We start from the raw sequence: 18226 nt of genomic DNA, 5'->3' as shown, positions 1-18226 counted from the left end.
AAACAACGCTCTCAACGCTTTGATCTTAAACTGTTAGCTCTTAGAACGATGAGAAAATAAATCTGTGTTGTTTAACCTGCCTAGTCAGTGGCACTTTATTGCAACGGCCTTAGCCAACTAATATAGGCACATTATGAAAAGACATGGCATCATATATGTGTAGCCATTTTTTATTCAATTTTTACATCTTTATTTAAAGGTATATTAGAAAGTTATATTAGAAAAATTGGGAGTGCCTGGGTGACTCAGTTAGTTGGGCGTCTGACTGTTGGTTTTGGCTCACGTCATGATCTCAGCCCCACCACAGGCTCCACTCTTAGCGTGGAATCTGCTTGGGATTCTCTCTCCTTCTTCTTCTGCCCCTCCCCCACCACACACTCTCTCTTTCTCTCTCTCTAAAATAAGAAGATAAATTTAAAAATAAAAAAAGATCAACGAGTAATTATTATCCCAAACCCAATCTAAGTTACCACATTTTGCAGCTGCTTACAAGGCAATAGTAAATGAAGGCAGTGGGGAGGGAGGGATTGATCTAAGATTGTTATATATATAAATATCATGTAACCATAAGAAATATATGATATAAATATGAAACAAAGCTCTTGAGAGTGGTATTGGTAGTTAAGTTTTTTAATTCTGGAAGAAACCTAATTATATTGAATGTAATTCATTGAAAACTCAATTTTGTTTTTAAAAATAGCACTGCAAGTGACCACAAGTAAGGATTTGTGATTTGTAGAAACACAAGTATGAATCACACACTCTGTGAATGGGTACATGTGAGTTATTGGATTGAAGAGGAAACAGCAACTGACAAGTTTCTGCGAGTAACTATGGTTATGATGCTGTTTAAGCACTCTCATTAAGACGGTTTGTATTTATGCTTATTTAATTAAATGACATCAAGATATTTGAAAAAATGTGGATTCAATGTCTAACTCCTTTTTTTTTGCTACATTACATTGCTTAGCACAATGAATGGATTAATTATCTCAAAAATGATTGCATTAAAGTATATCTAATTGATAAGAGGAGTCTACTATATTGAATTATAGGAATAGGAGGTTTTCTTGAATACAGCTTATGGAGAACCTAAAAATCTGGATCAGGCAGTATGGAGTTTATTCTTGTGTTCGATAATGTAGTTGAAGTTTTATAAGTAAAAGAAGAGCACATTCTCAGCTGAGTCAGGAAATCTGTTGCAATTGGTCAGAGATCACAGAAAAGGAAACTAAGACAAATGACAAAGAGGATATTGAATAGCATAGTCTACAAGGAGAAGTTAGGATCATTATTCCGATGGAAACATAGGTGAAGTAGTTTGGAAAATGCCCTGAGTATATGGCATGCTTTTGGGGGTGGATGTGAACAGAATGTAATAGAAAACCTGTAATATCTAGCCTGGGAGATGGGAAGGAAAGGGGGAGAGAGTTCAGGGAGACCAAAAGAAGAACAGGGCAGTCCAATCTTGTACCTAGAGCCGGTTCTCAATCTACTGAAGGCTGATGGGGAAGTAAAACACACTTTTCTCACTGTAACACAAACCTAAAACATTTTCAACTTCTGTGGTTTCAATGTTAACAAATGCAGTTCCAAAGTAAGAAGCTGCAGTAGAAGTTTTGTTGAAACACAAGTACAATCACATGCTCTGTGAATCTAGCAGGTACATGTGAGATACTGGATTGAAGAGGGAACAGCAACTGACAAGTATCTGCATATAACTATAGTTATGATGCTGTTTAAGCACTCTCATTAAGAGAATTTGTATTTATCCCCTATTTTTTTCACTTCCTTTGATTTAGCAAGTGGTACAGAAGAAGGATACTGCAAATTGTTATTTAGCATTTTCAATTCCCTCACCTCATATATGTGGATGAGTAGTAGAACTATCATTGTCATTATCTCTTTTGACTATCGTTAATAGAAATTGTTTAAAATGATAAAAACTAAGCTATCATTTCCAAGTTTCCTTTTTTAAAATTGCAAAGTGGATATTTAATATTTAAGTGATTACTAACAATCTCTCAAGTATATCATGGAGAGATAAAACAATATCTTAATATGGCTATTAAAACCCAAAATAAAATTGTATTGATAAATATTATCTGGTGATAATAAAAACAATAATACTTTGAAGTGTTACATATTTGCATCACACTTTACAATACTCTAGAATGTATTGTCCTTTTTTTTAAATATATATATTTTTTTTTTTGGAGAGAGGGAGAGAGCAGGGGGAGGGGCAGAGGGAGAGAGAATCTTAAGCAGACTCTTCACTGAGTGCAGAGGCTAATGCAGGGCTTGATTGCATGACCCTGAGATCATGGCCTGAGCCAGACGTTTAACTGACTGCACCACCCATGTGACCCTATAATGTATTTTCATATTGATTATCTTACCTAATTCTCAAAGCAAAATAGTGATATAGTCTTTCTTGCTATTTTATTTGTAAGAAAACAGAAGCTCAGGGATATGTACAAGGTAACACACCTACTAAGTGGCAACAGAGAGATTGAAGTCCTTACCTACTCACGCCAATACTTATAGCAACAATATAACCTGACTCATATGCATATATATGCAATTTTTTAAAATTTCATATTTTAAAATTATAGCATTTTCATTTTAGTTTTATTTTAAACAATTTTGCTTTTGCTTTTATTTTGTGATTCATCTTTCTTTGAACTAACGAAAAGACAGGCACTCAAACTCAATATGGTAAGTTTCCAGATACCTACAACTTAACCAAGACTGAATCATAAGTAAATATAAAATCTGAACAGACTAATAATGAATAAGAAGATTGAATTAACAATCAAATACTTCCCAACAATGAAAATTCAAAAGCCAAATGGTTTTACTGGTTAATTCTTACAAACATTTAAAAAATTCACTCTAATCTTTCTCTAACTCACAAAAATAGCTGAAGAGGAGAGACCTCCCAACTCATTTTACAAGGCCAGTATTACTCTGATATCAAAGCCAGATGAAGATACTACTAGAAAAGAAAACTACAGTCCGATATCCTTGATGAAGGTTCTTGATGAAATATTAGCAAACCAAATTATGTAGCACATTAAAAGGATCACACACCATGAACAAGAAAATTATCTCTGTGATACGGGATGGTACAGCATACACAAATCAATAAACATGATACACTGCATTAATAAAATGAAGGAAAAATCATGTGATATTTCAATAAATTCAGAAAAATAGATTTGGCAAAATTCAACATCCTTTCATGATAAAAACTCTCAATAATACTTTGTGCTTCTATGGTATCAGGTGTAATATCTCCTCTTTTTTTTTTTTGTTTCCACTTTTATTTGTGACTTTATTTAGATGTAACTAAAGCAGTTCTAAGCCAGATGTTTATAGCTATAAATGCCTACATTAAAAAAAGGAAGATCTCAAATAAACAACCTTATTCTGTAAATCAAGGAAATAGAAAAAAGAAGAACAAACTAAGCCCAAGTTTATCAGAATAAGAGAAATAACAAAGCTCAGAGCAGATAGAAATAAAATAGAGACTAGAAAAAAAACAATAGAAAAGATCAATGAAATCTATGAGCTGGTTAAAAAAATAATAAATTTAAACCTTTTGCTAAGAAGAAAGGCTTTGGCCTATTAATAGTATTATGAAAATACTTAATTTTAATAGTTTTTCACACCCCTTCTCTTTTCTATTTCCATATCTGCATATACCATATAAATTATAACAGATAATTTAATGCTGCATTCTCATAAGTAGGTTACCAAACCTGGCAAAACTTTTGATAGTTATTAACAAAATGCAAGACAGAAGTCGGAAAGAAAGCAATCAGATACTCGAAACATAAATCCATGTAAGAAAGAAAACTAATGAGGAGAGACATATTTCTGTCTCACTTTGTCTGGAACTGCTTCTTTTCATCTGGGTCTTGGCTGACTTACAAATAATATTATTAATCAACTGCTTATGGGGACCTTGAATGTTCAAGGTGAGACCTGTTTGAAGCTTAATGATTATCTGATAGATCTAGAAATCAGCTTCTTCAGATATTTTAAGGAAATAGTGAAGAATATTTTGATAGATCTTTCAGAAATTTTAAGTGATTTGATTATTTTCATTTCCCCTGGGTAATATTTAGTTTATTACATAGAGCCGTGGTGAACATATATAGCCATATTTTGACTAAAATAATTTTCTTTGGATTTTTTATTGCATGTATTTATCACTTTCAGTTAGAGTCTAGCTGACAGAAAGAACTGTTTTAGGTTTGTGTAGCAGGTTTTAATTTGAATCTCATTTATAAATGTTTTTAGACATGTTTCTCATGTAGCTATATAAAATATAACAAAAAACCAAGTCAACCCATCTTGGCCATAAATTAAAGCCAAATCAATAGTTTTCTTCCTTGTGATTTATATGTAAGTAATTATGCTAAAATTTTATTATTCTAGTGATATTTTTCACATTTGGGGTTGATTATGCATCTGTAGGGATTCTTGTCCTACTTTATTACCAGATGTTCAACCTAAGGCATAGTCTAGCCTACCAAGCAAATGCAGCCAATTCTAAATTTCTTAATGTGTTGCAATGTACCTCTCATTAGAAGACCAAAAGCATTATAGTCAAGATGTTTATATTGTTGTGAAATGATTGAAATTATTTTTATATGTTTACTATTTATTGAGTACTTTTAATGATTCATTTTATGTGTCAACTTGACTGGTCCAAGAGATGCCCAGAGAGCCAATTAAATGTTTCTTCTGGGTGTGTCTGTCAGGGTGTTTCCGGAGAGATTTAGCATTGAAATTGGTTGACTGAGTAAAACTGTTGGCTCTCTGCCTAATGTTGTTGAGCATCACTGAATCTATTGAGGGCCTAAATAAAACAAAAAGGCAGAGGCAAGTCGAATTTGCACTCTGACTGATAGAACTAGGGCATCAGTCTCCTTAGGCCCTCAGTGCTCCTGGTTCTCAGGCCTTCAGACTTGCACTAGGATCTACAGTATCAGCTTTCTAGCTCTCACACCTCCAAACTATACCACTGGCTTTTTTGGGTCTTCAGCTTGCAGACGGAAGATCATGAGACTGATCTATATTATAAGCACAATGTTAGATACAACATGGCACTATATAGCCAGACACTTCATGGAACTTTCAATCTAGAGAAAATAAGACATCATCTGAATACTCATAAAACAAAGTATAATTACAAATTTTGATAATTTCAGTGGTACAAATGTTCAAGAATTAGGTAAGATTGAGGAAGGGTAGGAGATGTCTAAGAGGGAAGACATGTTTGCCTAAGTGATGTTTAAGCTAAAACATAAAGGAAGTGCTTGTATTAGTTAAGAAAAGAGTAATGAGTAGATTATTTCCAATAAAGAGATTAGTACATACAAAGACCCAGAGGTTGAAGAGGTCTTCACTTGTTGGAGAAACTAGAAGGCCAGTACAGACTGGTGTGTACTGAGTGAAGCAGAAAGGACTACAAGATGAAGATGGTGAATAGGCATGTCCTTGTACAACCTGTGAAGGAATTTTAATTTTAAGTTAAGCATTACAGGCAAACACTGATGATTTTTAGGCAGGCAATGCATGTTTTCGTTGCCAGTTTTGAGCAAACTAAGAGGGAATCCACTAGTATTGGTTAGGAGGCAATGCTCTAAGAAAGATAAGATGGTTGCATGAGCTAGAGTAGTAATGTAGAAATGAAGATATGTATGTAGATTTGAGACATGTTTGGTGATCCATCCAATGATATGCTTGCTGCTTGTGGAGAGGGGAAGAGGAAAAGAGATGCATTAAGGGTGATTCCTGGACTTTTTTATATGGGCAGCCAGGTAGATATGGTGTAATTTATTGAGAAGAGACAGATGAAGAGGACTACATACACTAATCATAGCCAACTTTCACATACCTCTCATAATCAAAGACACACCAGGTACATAAGAACTTACACAGATCAAACCCTAAAATTTGATGATAGAAAATGTACCTTGTAAATGAACTTGAGCTATGCATTAAAATTGAGTACATTTTAGAGCACACACTAAATGCCAATGAACTGCCGGGAATAAAATTAACAAAAGCATCATTTTCTGCACCTAAAGCATAATACTAAAAAATAATACAAAATTTAAATTGTCCTTGTGGTTAATTAAAAATAATTTTAAAATAAAAGCTCACTGTTAACTCTTGAGTCAAATATCTATACAAAATTAAATTTCAGAATATCTTGAATATAGTGATAATGAAAACAAAATGTATCAGAATCTTGGGATAAATCTAGAGCACTGTCAGAGGAAAATTTATAGCATTAAAATGCCTATGTTAATGGAAATGAAATTAAATGAGGTAAATTCCCAAACCTCATTAAAACAACCGAAAAGTTAAACTAAAAGAAGTGGTATAATAAATATAAAATCAGAAGTACATCAAATAAATTGATAAATGTTCAATATTAGTGAACAGAGCCCAGCAGCAAATTAAAAATTATACATCATCATGACCAAGTAAATTTAACTGCAGAGCATAAGAGTATAGAGATATAAATATATCAATTAATAAATTCTTTCATATTAATAGATCCAAAAGAAAAAATTATATGATCATCTCTATATATTCAGAAAAGATATTAGCAAAATTTAACACTCACTAGACAATCAGTAAAATAGGAGTTTATGGATAATTATTTAACAAGAAAGCTGCATATACTTCAGGCAGCATCTTAAATGAGAAAATAAGGATTTCCCATTAAATTCAAGAAGAAGAAAGAATGCCCACTATTTCCCCAAATTTTTAACATTGTATTGGAATAATTTGTCAAGGCATTTGGAACAGATAATATTAGAGGTGTAAAAATTCTGAAAGGAAGAACAATTAAAAAAAAATCTCCTTTCATTAAAGATCAAATCACTATAGAAGATAGTAAAATTAGTATACAAAATCAATAGCCTAATAAATATGTATACATATACAAATAATAATCATATATATATGTATATATATGTATATATATGTATAATGGAAGAGAAAGCTCAGTTTATGATAGAAATAAAAATAAAACACATACAAATAGCTTAACAAGAAATATTGAAAACATACTTGAAAAAAATATATAAAACATTCCCAAAGTACTCAGAAAAAAGAATTCATCAAATGAAAAGACCTATCACATCCATAAACAAAAAAACAAAATATTATAAAGATGTCAGTTTTCATTGTTATGTTACATTTGAATCAGTCCCAGTAAAGTAATAACACATTATTTGAGCTAGTCATTATGATTGTAAATTCATTTAGAAAAAGCAACAGGCAAGAATTCCCATGAAACTGCTGGTAAAAAGAAGGGCGATTAATGGGGAGCAGGATGTTAACATACAAAACACTCCCCATAACTGCAATGGATTTATACATGAGCAGAAAGACAAACCAATGGAATTAAAAAATAATTTCACGAGCAGACCAAATTGAATATGGATATTTAGTATGAAATAAACGTGCCACGTGAAGTCAGCAGGAAAAAAGATGAACAAGTTAACGAACAGGTTTAGGATAACTCGAGGGCCTTAGGAAGGCGGATAAAATTGAATCCATTTTTTAAACCATACATGAAAATAAGAAAAAAAAAAGGAAATATATCTCAACTGCATGAATACAAGAATTGGATTTCCTATTATGTCACAATATATGCCATTTTATATTTGAATTATATATATTCTTAAACATATGCTTGCAATTTAGGATGTTTCAGTAACACAAATACTATTCAAACTTTATTTAGTCAGGTTAGATCTGAGGTCTAAGGTTGTCTCTTTGCCAAGTAGTTAAGGTATTCTAGGGGGTGCTAGAAGGTGAGAGAAATCTCAGAGTAAACATGATGCACCCCCCGATTCTGTATTTTGATTTAAGATTTTATTGGAGGTTAATGGTGGTAATGTTTTTCTATTCACATATTTAAACCATTACTTTTAAACTCAAATGAAGATCTATGCTATATAACAGAATGCAAATTCTCTTACTTTTCAAAAGAAGTCTGTGCTTGAGATGGGTAACCTCAGGCTGTGCCCCCAGACTCACGGGAGGGTACGTCTCCACTCCTGTCTGCTATTAGCAGTAGTTCAAGGGAAAAAAATTGGAAAGCACTGCCTTCAGTTCTTATTTCCTTTCCTTCATCTTCTTCCTTCCTCATTTCCATTTCAAAGCAGACACTTCCAGTTTTTCTCTCCCTGGCCTGTGGGAGCAGGGATCTGTACCCTCAATGGATGAATTGCTGAAATGTGGAGACTTTTAACCAAAAGAGTTGGTAAGAGCAGTAGTGAGCAGAATGTAACCAATAGAAGAGCTGATACTCCTACAGCAAAAAAAAAAAAAAAAAGAGAGAGAGAAATTAAAATACTAAAATATTAAATGTGATTTATATTTATAAAGGGTTTAACTCTGGTCAGAAAGATAATAATCCCTTGTTGACTAAATGTAAGCTTATATATCAACTGTGCCTTAAAAGTTTTCAGTGGCGAGATGTTTTTCCCTTGTCCCCTCAGTGCATTTTTTCAACTGTACTGCAAGCCATAGAAAAGAGAAAGTTTATCTTCCCACTTTCCCCCTTCCCACAGTCACATCAGACCTTCAGGATGATGGAGATTTCTTCAGACCACAGGAGTAGCAGATCATGGGTCATTTGGTTCATGGCATTTTGGTTTAGAACATAGCAAAGGGAATATTTCCATAAAAAAAGAAATCAGTAAGTAAATAGCTACCCAAATCAGGTGAAGTATTCTGTAAATTTAGTAGATAAGAGTAAATTGAGTTAAGTGGGCCTGCTGGAGGAAACTTTACATATGGGTAGGAATAGGTCCCACTTGATTATACCATTTCTGTCTCTACACATTCTTGCCAATCCCTTCTCAATCCAATTTTCCTCTTTGATTGAAAGTAGCGAGGGAACACTGGCTCTCTGCTCATTGTGCTAATTATAGGAAGAAAGATTAAGACCACTGGAGAGCTTCGGAGAAAGTCGGTGCAGCTGGAGCTTGTTAAGTGAAGTGGAGAGTGGAGGGATATGGGTTGTGGTCAGAACATGGCGAGAGAGAAGCAGCTGCTTCAAGCAGATGTGTAGAAAAAGGAATTTACAGTATTGGTAGAAAATATATGTTTCCTAATCCCTTTTTTAAAATAAATTTTTATGTGATCTTCAGCACAAGAACATATACCAAGCTCATTTCATTCAAGTAGTGAGAATACAGTTGATTCGCAAGAATATGATCTTATTCAGTATACTTTGAATCCTGATTGAGAAAGTAACTTCCTGACAGCCCTTCATGTCACTCCAATACAAGGTTCTTAACTTCTCGGGAGATGATGTGTAGATTTATGCAGTAAAGAGGCCCAGGGGCTAAATTTCATTTTGACTCCAATACATTGAGATGGACTCTGCAGTCTTCCATTGTCATTATATAAACTATATATAATACCATTATTGTTTGTATAGTTTTCCTTTAAAAGAGGTCTCAACATACTCTTATTCTTGTATGTATATTTTATGTATATGTTCATCTATATCTATATCTCTCTATATATACACATATTTCCACTACTTTTATAAAATTTAAAGATTATTTCTTCAGATAACGGACTGCTTTTTAAAAATCCTTCTAGCTCTATAGCCTGGGAGAGAGCAGTTGGTTAATACATGCTGAATAAATATATGGCTTAGAGGCAGGTGAGTAGCTGCATACGAACAAACAGAAAAATGAACGTGTAACTGCCCTGCATTTCCGGACAAGCACTGTTTGCTTGGTGCTCATTGAATGCTTTCTCTATATATTACTAGTAAGAATTTCGTAACTTTTTTTTCTTCCGTATTCTTTATTATTTTTTAAATATAGAAGACATGGTACAAAGTTATAACAGTCTTCAAAGTTAAATATACACACTATTCAAAGCTAGTTTTTGTTGAACTAAATCACAGAAAATAATAAATGCAGCATTATTCAGTGTTATTTTCCTTTAATTATTCATTCAGTGGGTATTTAAGTGCTTACTGTGTCACAGGTCCTGTGATAGTCATGCAGAGGTGAAAAGACTAATTTACTCCTCTCAATTAGTTTACAGAATAACAGAGAGGAAATAAAATACTTTAAGCCCTTCAAAAATGGTTATGGGACATATGCAGAAAATAGAACAGCTTTCAGCGTACTATAGTTTTTATATGTTTTTTAATGTTTATTTATAACCTTTATAATGTTCATTAACTTCATCAGATTTTAGTTAAAACTTGGGAAAAAATGTTTCATATACTAAGGAGTATTCAGAGCAGTGTGCTACATTCCCCATAGTGAGGTTTATTTAGGTAGTACTGAAATTATTTTTTCTAGGTCAAAGGATAAATGCAGTTTGGTCTCAAATATCTACATTTTCTTAATGATGTTTAGACAGAAATCCATTGCGTGTGTTTGTTTACCTGTCTTTTAGAGAATAACATTTCAGAATATATGTCATTTAAACTTTTCTATGGAAAATAAATGAAATTCTTATACATGTGGTTTTATGTAAAACTTTTCCATCAGAACAAATTGTTAGAGTTTTAAAAACTTGTTTCACTATGAATAATATACACAGCAATAAATGCCAATAGAATAATTTGTATTTTCTTTGATAAACAAAAGTTACAAATTCTTTACCAAACAGGAGTGTTAGGAAGTTAAACTAGAAGTTACTAAAATATGAATAATCAATATATTAATTAGTGGATTATATTTTCAAAATGAGATATGGTCTAAGGTATTATATTCTGAATGCTATCTCCAATTGTATTATTTTCTTTCTCAGAAATGACTTTTTTCAGGGGCGCCTGGGTGGCAAAGCGGTTAAGCGTCTGCCTTCGGCTCAGGGCGTGATCCCGGCGTTAGGGGATCGAGTCCCACATCAGGCTCTTCCGCTAGGAGCCTGCTTCTTCCTCTCCCACTCCCCCTGCTTGTGTTCCCTCTCTCGCTGGCTGTCTCTCTCTGTCGAATAAAAAAAAAAAAAAAATCTTAAAAAAAAAAAAAAGAAATGACTTTTTTCAGATAATGCCTATATAGTTCTCTTCCTTTGGAGCAATATTTCTAAGAAACATAAGAATCTTTGGAGCCAGATTTAATTGTGTTCAAATTCAAGATCATCCCTTTATTTTTTTAAAGATTTTATTTTATTTTATTTTATTTTTGAGAGAGAGAGAGAGAGCATGACCATGAGTTTGGGGGAGGGGCAACGGGAGAGGGAATAGCAGACTCCCTGCTGAGCAGGGAGCTGGACCAGGGTCTCAGTCTCAGGACGCTGGGATCATGACCTGAGCTGAAGGCTGACGCTTAATCAACTGAGACACCCAGGCACCACAAGAACATCCTTTTAAAACTGTGTAACTTTGTTACACACCTTAACTTTGTTAAGGTCTTTTAATTTTCCAAAACCTACATTCCCACATACTTAAAATGAGTATTTTATAATCCCTATGTGTTTACTTTTTATAATGTACATTATATAATTAAAAATAATAATGTGTGTTCTCTAGTTTTTGATGCCAGTTCTATGTTCCTTTGATCAAATTGTTAATTATTCTTTTAATTCTAAATTATTATTAATTTTTAACTTTTTAAACAATTTTTAACTTCTTGGTAGAATTTTATGGGTTTGTAAATTTCTTCTACTATTTCTATGCATTTGACCTTTAAACATTTTTGTTGAAATATAATTGACATATAACATATTAGTTTCATGTAATATAATGATTTGATATTTGTATATATTGTGAAATGTATTATAAAAAGTAACCACATAGGGATACTGGCTGGGAATATAAAATAGAACAACCCTAATGGAAGGAAATTTGATAATACCAAACTGCATTTATCCTCTGACCCAGAAACTTCATTTCTAAAAATGTATCCCAAAAATATATGAGCAACAATATGAAAAAATATATACATAAGGCAATTTATTCCATTTCAATTTGTAATAGCAAGAGACTATAAAACAACCTAGTGTCCTTGGATAGGTTACTGGCTCAATTAATCATCCCACATCCTGATCATGCAGCTGTAAAAAGAAGTGAGGGATATCCATATAGTGATATTCAGCATATACATTTTTCGTTTTATTTTTCAGAATATATTTTAAGTGAAAAAAGTGAAATGAAAAAGAAGTATATGTGTGCAATGCTAACATTTGACTAAGAATGTGATTTTTATCTGTACCTCACTATATGTATATCTACCTAATAAAGGAAGAATAAAATAAAAACTTTTTGTAAAAGGTTGTGTATAACCTAGCAAATTCCACTCCTATACATATACCCAAGAGAAAACACATTATGTCCACACAGAAACTTGAACATGAGTGTTAACAGCAACATTATTTGTAATAGCCAAAAAATGGGAATAACCTAATGTACATCAACTGATGATTGAGTAAACAAACTGTGTTATAGCCGCACAGTGAAATAGTATTCAGGTACAAAAAGAATGAAGTATTGATTCATACTACAAAAATCAATGTACCTTGAGTACAGTATGCTAAGTGAAAGAGGCAACATAATTGTATTATTCCATTTATATGAAAAGTCCAGAGTAGACAAATCCAGCGAGAAAGAAAGTAATGATTGTCAGGGGCTGGGGGTGGGGGTGGAGAGGAAGGAGAAATGGGGAGTGACTGCTATAATAGGTAGGGGGTTTCTTTTGGGAGAAATGAACTGTTAAATTAGGTAGTGATGAAGGTTGGATAACTTTGTAAATATACTACAAACCACTGAATTGCACTCTTCAAAAGGGTGAATGCTATGGTATATTAATTATATCTCAATAAAAATTTTAACCTAAAAATGAAGATTTTATTGCTTACATTAATTAAGTAGCTGTTCTGTGGATGAGATAATATTTGCAAATTAAATAGCAAGATGGTTAATATGTAGTAGGTGCTTACTCAGTGTTAGTTTCCCTTCCTGTATAATGTATGGTAATTATACTTTCACTTGTGATTGTGAACAGCTTGTGTTTTTTTTTTTTTTTGATGCATCCCTTCTTTGCATCTTAATAGCTCTTTGAGCTTATTACCTATTCTTGGCAGTAATTGCATATATAACATCCCAAACTGTGTAGTCATTTCAGACCATCAGTCAGATGTCTGTCTGCAGGATGCTGATCAACAATTAGCTAAATTTGATATGGTTTTGGTTATCAAAAGGACCAAAGAGTCTTAAATCAGATGGAAGATTCACAAATAACATTAAATTGGTACCTAGCTCTACTGAGGATTTAAATACTGAAAAGCCTGTCTTATGGGTGAATTTTGCATTCGGAACTAACATTGCTGTTGAAATCATTTTAGTAATGGCAATTCCTCACATGTAGTCTGATGGAGGGATAGTGAGAAATAAGGCTGGAAAAGTGAGTAGGAGTTAACTTGGAAAATCTCTGTTGTATCGTAGTGAAGCTTATTAAACTACTGGTTAAATTAATTTTGCTTTTCTCAATTGACCAAGTTCTCTGAATGAAATTTTCACCCCATTGTATCTGTCTCTTCCAGAGAGTAATACAAAAGACTTCCTGCAGGGAGGATAGAAGCTGGAGAAGGGACATGAAAGTTTGATTTGTGTTCTGGAAATAAGAAGTCCTTTATTAGATATATGATTTAGAAATATTTTCTCCCAGTCTGTGCCTTTTCTTCTCATTTTTTTAACAGTGACTTTCAAAAAGCAGAAATTATACGTTTTGGTGAAGCTTAATTAATTATTTTTTTTCCTCTTTAGATTGTCTTTTTGTATCATATCTAAGAAATCTTTGCCTAACAAGATCATGAATATTTTTCTATGCTTACTTCTAGAAGTGTCACAGCTTTAGCTCTTATATGTAGGTTTATCATCCATTTTAAGTTTTTTTTTTTAAATTTTATACAAAATAGATTGTCCTTTTTTCTCACATTCATGTCCAATCATCCAAGCATCATTTATTTAAAACATTCTTCTTTCTTGTCAACCTTGACATCCTTGTCGAAAATCAATTCATTATATGTTGATGTTCAATTACTGAACTTTATTTTTTTCATTGATTTATGACCACATTCTTCACTAATGTCACACTCACTTGATTGCTCTTAAAATGAGTAGTATGAGTCATCCAACTCACTTTTGTTTTGTTTTGTTTTAATTTGGGAAAATTGGAATTCCTTAATTTCTATATAAATTTTGGAATTATATTGATAATTTCTACAAAAACTTCTGGAATTTCAATTAGGTTTGGGTCATATTTATAGACCAACTTGAGCAGAATTCACATATTAATGACATGAACTATTTTGATTCATAAACATGCTGTATTTCTCCAGTTATGAAAGCATAATGGAGTCAATGGTAATACTCAGCTTATTGGCTTGGGTACTGTGTTTTAACGCTTACCAAATATCCCTGTTTTCCTTTGTGGCTTCCGTTACCTGGATTTTCAGTTAATAATATGCCCAGCTAAAGACTTGATTTGCAAGACTTCCATATAGGTAGCTATAACCAATTGGCAAAATTTTTGTCAAAGAGATATATTAAGTGTCTAGGTGTGGCTCTTGGAAAAGCTCTAACTATACTTCTTAGAAGAAGAAAAAGGGGGGCGCCTGGGTAGCGCAGTCGTTGAGGCATCTGCCTTCGGCTCAGGGCGTGATCCTGGCGTACCGGGATCGAGTCCCACATCGGGCTCCTCTGCTGTGAGCCTGCTTCTTCCTCTCCCACTCCCCCTGCTGTTTTCCCTCTCTCGCTGGCTGTCTCTCTGTCACATAAATAAATAAAATCTTTAAAAAAAAAAAAAAAGAAGAAGAAGAAAAAGGAAGAGGAGGAGGAAGTGGAAGGGGAGGCAGAGGGGAGAGGAAAAAGAAGAGAAAGAAGAATAGGACAGAAACAGTCATCCAGCGCTCTTCTTCGTCTTCTATGCCTGCTCCCCTTTTCTGAATGAGAATACTGAATGCTTGGTGGTCACTAATTAACATGAAATTTTGAAGATTAAGTCAATATATTAAAAATGGCAAAAAGGAAAAAAAAGAATCTAGGTTTTGAATAAAATTAGTGAGCTATTGTCCGAAAGTTAACTGCCTTATTATTAATTTTTGTTATATGAAGCTACCTAAACCTCCATTTGTTTAAGACTTTTGGGGCAGATTTTCTGTTACATACAGCCAAAATCGTTTCAGGCAAGCATCTAAAGAAGTGAGTGTACTGTTTACAGATATGTGGAGTAAAGGATAAGGAATAAATGTCTACCATTCTATAATCCATACCAGAATAGATAAAAATATTCTATTCAGGGAAGTGTAATTTAGAAAAAAAGAAGAGATGTCTGTTGCTTTAGTTTTAATTTTAGAGAAGTAAATTGGAATACTGTTATTAGACATAAAGCTTTATACCTTTTGTGCTAGATGTATATTTGTTAAAGATTAAATGATTTAAAAAAAACGCACATTATACTTTGGAGATAATGAAGTGGTCTCGAATTTGTCATTTTTGTTGAGCCACTTCCATATATAGGTCTTACGTTCCTTGGAAGAAGAAATTATATACCTAGCACATATTTATTTTCTGCATGTTATTGAGTCCTGTATGTTATACAGTTCATTGTGAATCATAAATATCTGTGCCTTAAAAATCAATACTTAATTTTTTTCGTAGTATGTAAATCTTAACTATACATTTTTGGGTACATGCTGAAGTCACTTTTATACCCTTCCCAGCATCTTGTCTCTGACTTATACTTTCAAAGTATGATGTCATTTCCCTTATGAAATTTGGGTTCTAAGAAATAAATGTTAGGTTTTGCAATCTTGAATAATGTTTTTGTAGTAGCGAGAATTTAAAAATAACAACTTGAGAGGTAACAATAGAGTGCCAGACACAAAAAATCAGATGAAGTAACATCACATTATTTCTAAGAATTCTATGTGCAAAATGTATTCTCTCATCGCAGGTATTGGAAATTAAGTACAATCATTATCTGGGTATCCAATTAAGTGAAGGTGGCGCTAGCATAATCTAACTATGATTCATGCTTAATATCAAGATAAAAGTGATGTAGTGTCCCATTATATTTAGTTTTTTTAATTATTTAATTTGGCTAAGGTTGATTGTAAAATGAATCTTTTTAGTCTAGAATGGCTTCTTGGTTATTTTTGCCCTTTGAAATATTTCTCATTGTCTAAAGCTAAGCCCCTATACTATGAAAACTTTTCCTCAACTCCCAAGTCACAATCATCTGTTTTTTCTTTAGCATTTCCTTAGGCTATGTCTATATTTCTGCCATCCCCGTACTACATTACGCTTTGCACAATACTTAGTTGTGTGTAAAGCTGTCTTTCTCATTAGGAAGTATGTTACTTCAAGGCCGGATTATGGTTGCCTTCTTCCCTTTCTACATTCTGTTTCTCCTTCATTTCTTCCTTTTCTTATTAATAGTTATAGCTAGGAGAACTTGATAGATTTTATTTTCTACTAAATTTAACATTATGCATGGTACAGATAAACATAATAACATACACTTATATGAAGTCCTTAATATTCTCATAAGCATTGTTATTTTGAAATAATATTTTATAGTAGAATGAAGTAGAATAAGAAATTTTGTTATAGTCTTCCGAATCAATAATATCCATATCTAAAGAGGATATAATTATAATCAAAGAACTGAGGTAAAAACTACAGTATCCAAATTGAACTGGAAATATCACTTTAGATGCAATATATTAAACATTTATTTCTTCAAACCCTTTTCACTGAAATGGCCCGAACACAGTATTGTTCCAGTAGAAATGAGGCCCTCTAACCTCACAGTTGTCTTCCCTAATCTCTTCCACTAAAAGAAACCAGAATTCCTTAAACAAATATCTGATTTTAGAGGTCACTCTTCCCTCAGTTCTATTTCAAAGGCGACCTCCTTGTGTAAATGTTTACCTTGGTTTTACATTGTTAAGCTCTAAGTCTCAGTAGATTTTTTGTTGTCACTTTTTTTTTTGGTTTTGTGTGTGTGTGTATGTGTGTGTGTGTGTGTTTAATCGTTTGCCTGCTCTGCTTTAGTGTTTCTTTAACTCCAGAACTGAGTCATGTGCTAAAGTATCTTGATTTCTGACAAAACATCAGGTGTTGCATAGTGCAGAAGTTTCGGCTCTTTTGGCTTTTGAATGAAGAATCATTTACTATCAGAAGACCAAACCATTTTTCCTCCACTTGGCTTGTGGGATCTCAGGTTTCCTGATGAAAGCATCTGTCTCTTTTGCAATATTAGTGTTTGAAAATACTTCATCCCATGGTTCCCACACCACACAGACCCCAAGGGAGGTATGAGGCAGGGGAATTGGGCAGTTTCTCCCTGGAGTAAACTCTGGGACTGGGGAACACAGTTTCTCACAAGGTACGTACAGGCTTCTGTAGGCTGAGTCTTCATCAAGCAAGCACAAAATGTTCATCTTCACCTGAGACCTAAGCAAAGACAAATATCTCTGTGGCTGGTCTGTCTCTTTGTAAGCCTAAAGAGCATAGTTTCATATTTGTTCCCAGCTTGGCGACTCCAGGCACCTAGGAAGAATCCTAGTCTTGTGATGAATGCTTTTAGTTTCTTCCATCAGTGTGTCTGTCCCCACTCTCAATCCCCACTCTCTGTGGTGCAATGACAAGTGAAACTACACCTGAGACCCTCAAAAGCATAAATTCAATCTAGGATTTTTCAAGAATTATCTAGGTACTTATTGAAAATGTGTAGCTTTTTCTTCATCATATGAAATATAGACATACATGACACACTTATGACTATACTTTGTGAATGTTGTCTTTCAATATTGTTGATGATTATTCTATAGGGATAATGGCAAAAGCACATGTATGTGAATCCACTCTTGAGTGCCAGTCACAGACTGATCCAAGGGAAAGTAGCAGACGACTGTCTAGATTTTAAATTAACTCTCTTTACCTGGCTTTTATCTGGCAGGCAACTTCCTGAGGCTCTAGAGAAGTGAAACGGAGATAAATCAGTCATGACTAAAGAAGTAATCTTAGTTAAAACTAATGAGGAAGCTAATTGGAGTCATTTATCTTCATGTCAGGTTCATTATTACACTATGGCTCTTCTTTGTGTTAAAGTGGTCAAAGTGTCCATGTGAATAAACAAACAGGTTCCTGCGTTGTTGAAATAAGGAGATTAAAATGGGGGTTAGAGTTTGTTAAGAAATCCCTTGA

The sequence above is a fragment of the Ursus americanus genome, chromosome 24 (assembly GCF_024610735.1).
Source record: "Ursus americanus isolate L20-20 chromosome 24, mUrsAme1.1.p, whole genome shotgun sequence".
NCBI classification, from domain to species: Eukaryota; Metazoa; Chordata; class Mammalia; order Carnivora; family Ursidae; genus Ursus; species Ursus americanus.
This window is presented reverse-complemented; position numbering follows the sequence as displayed.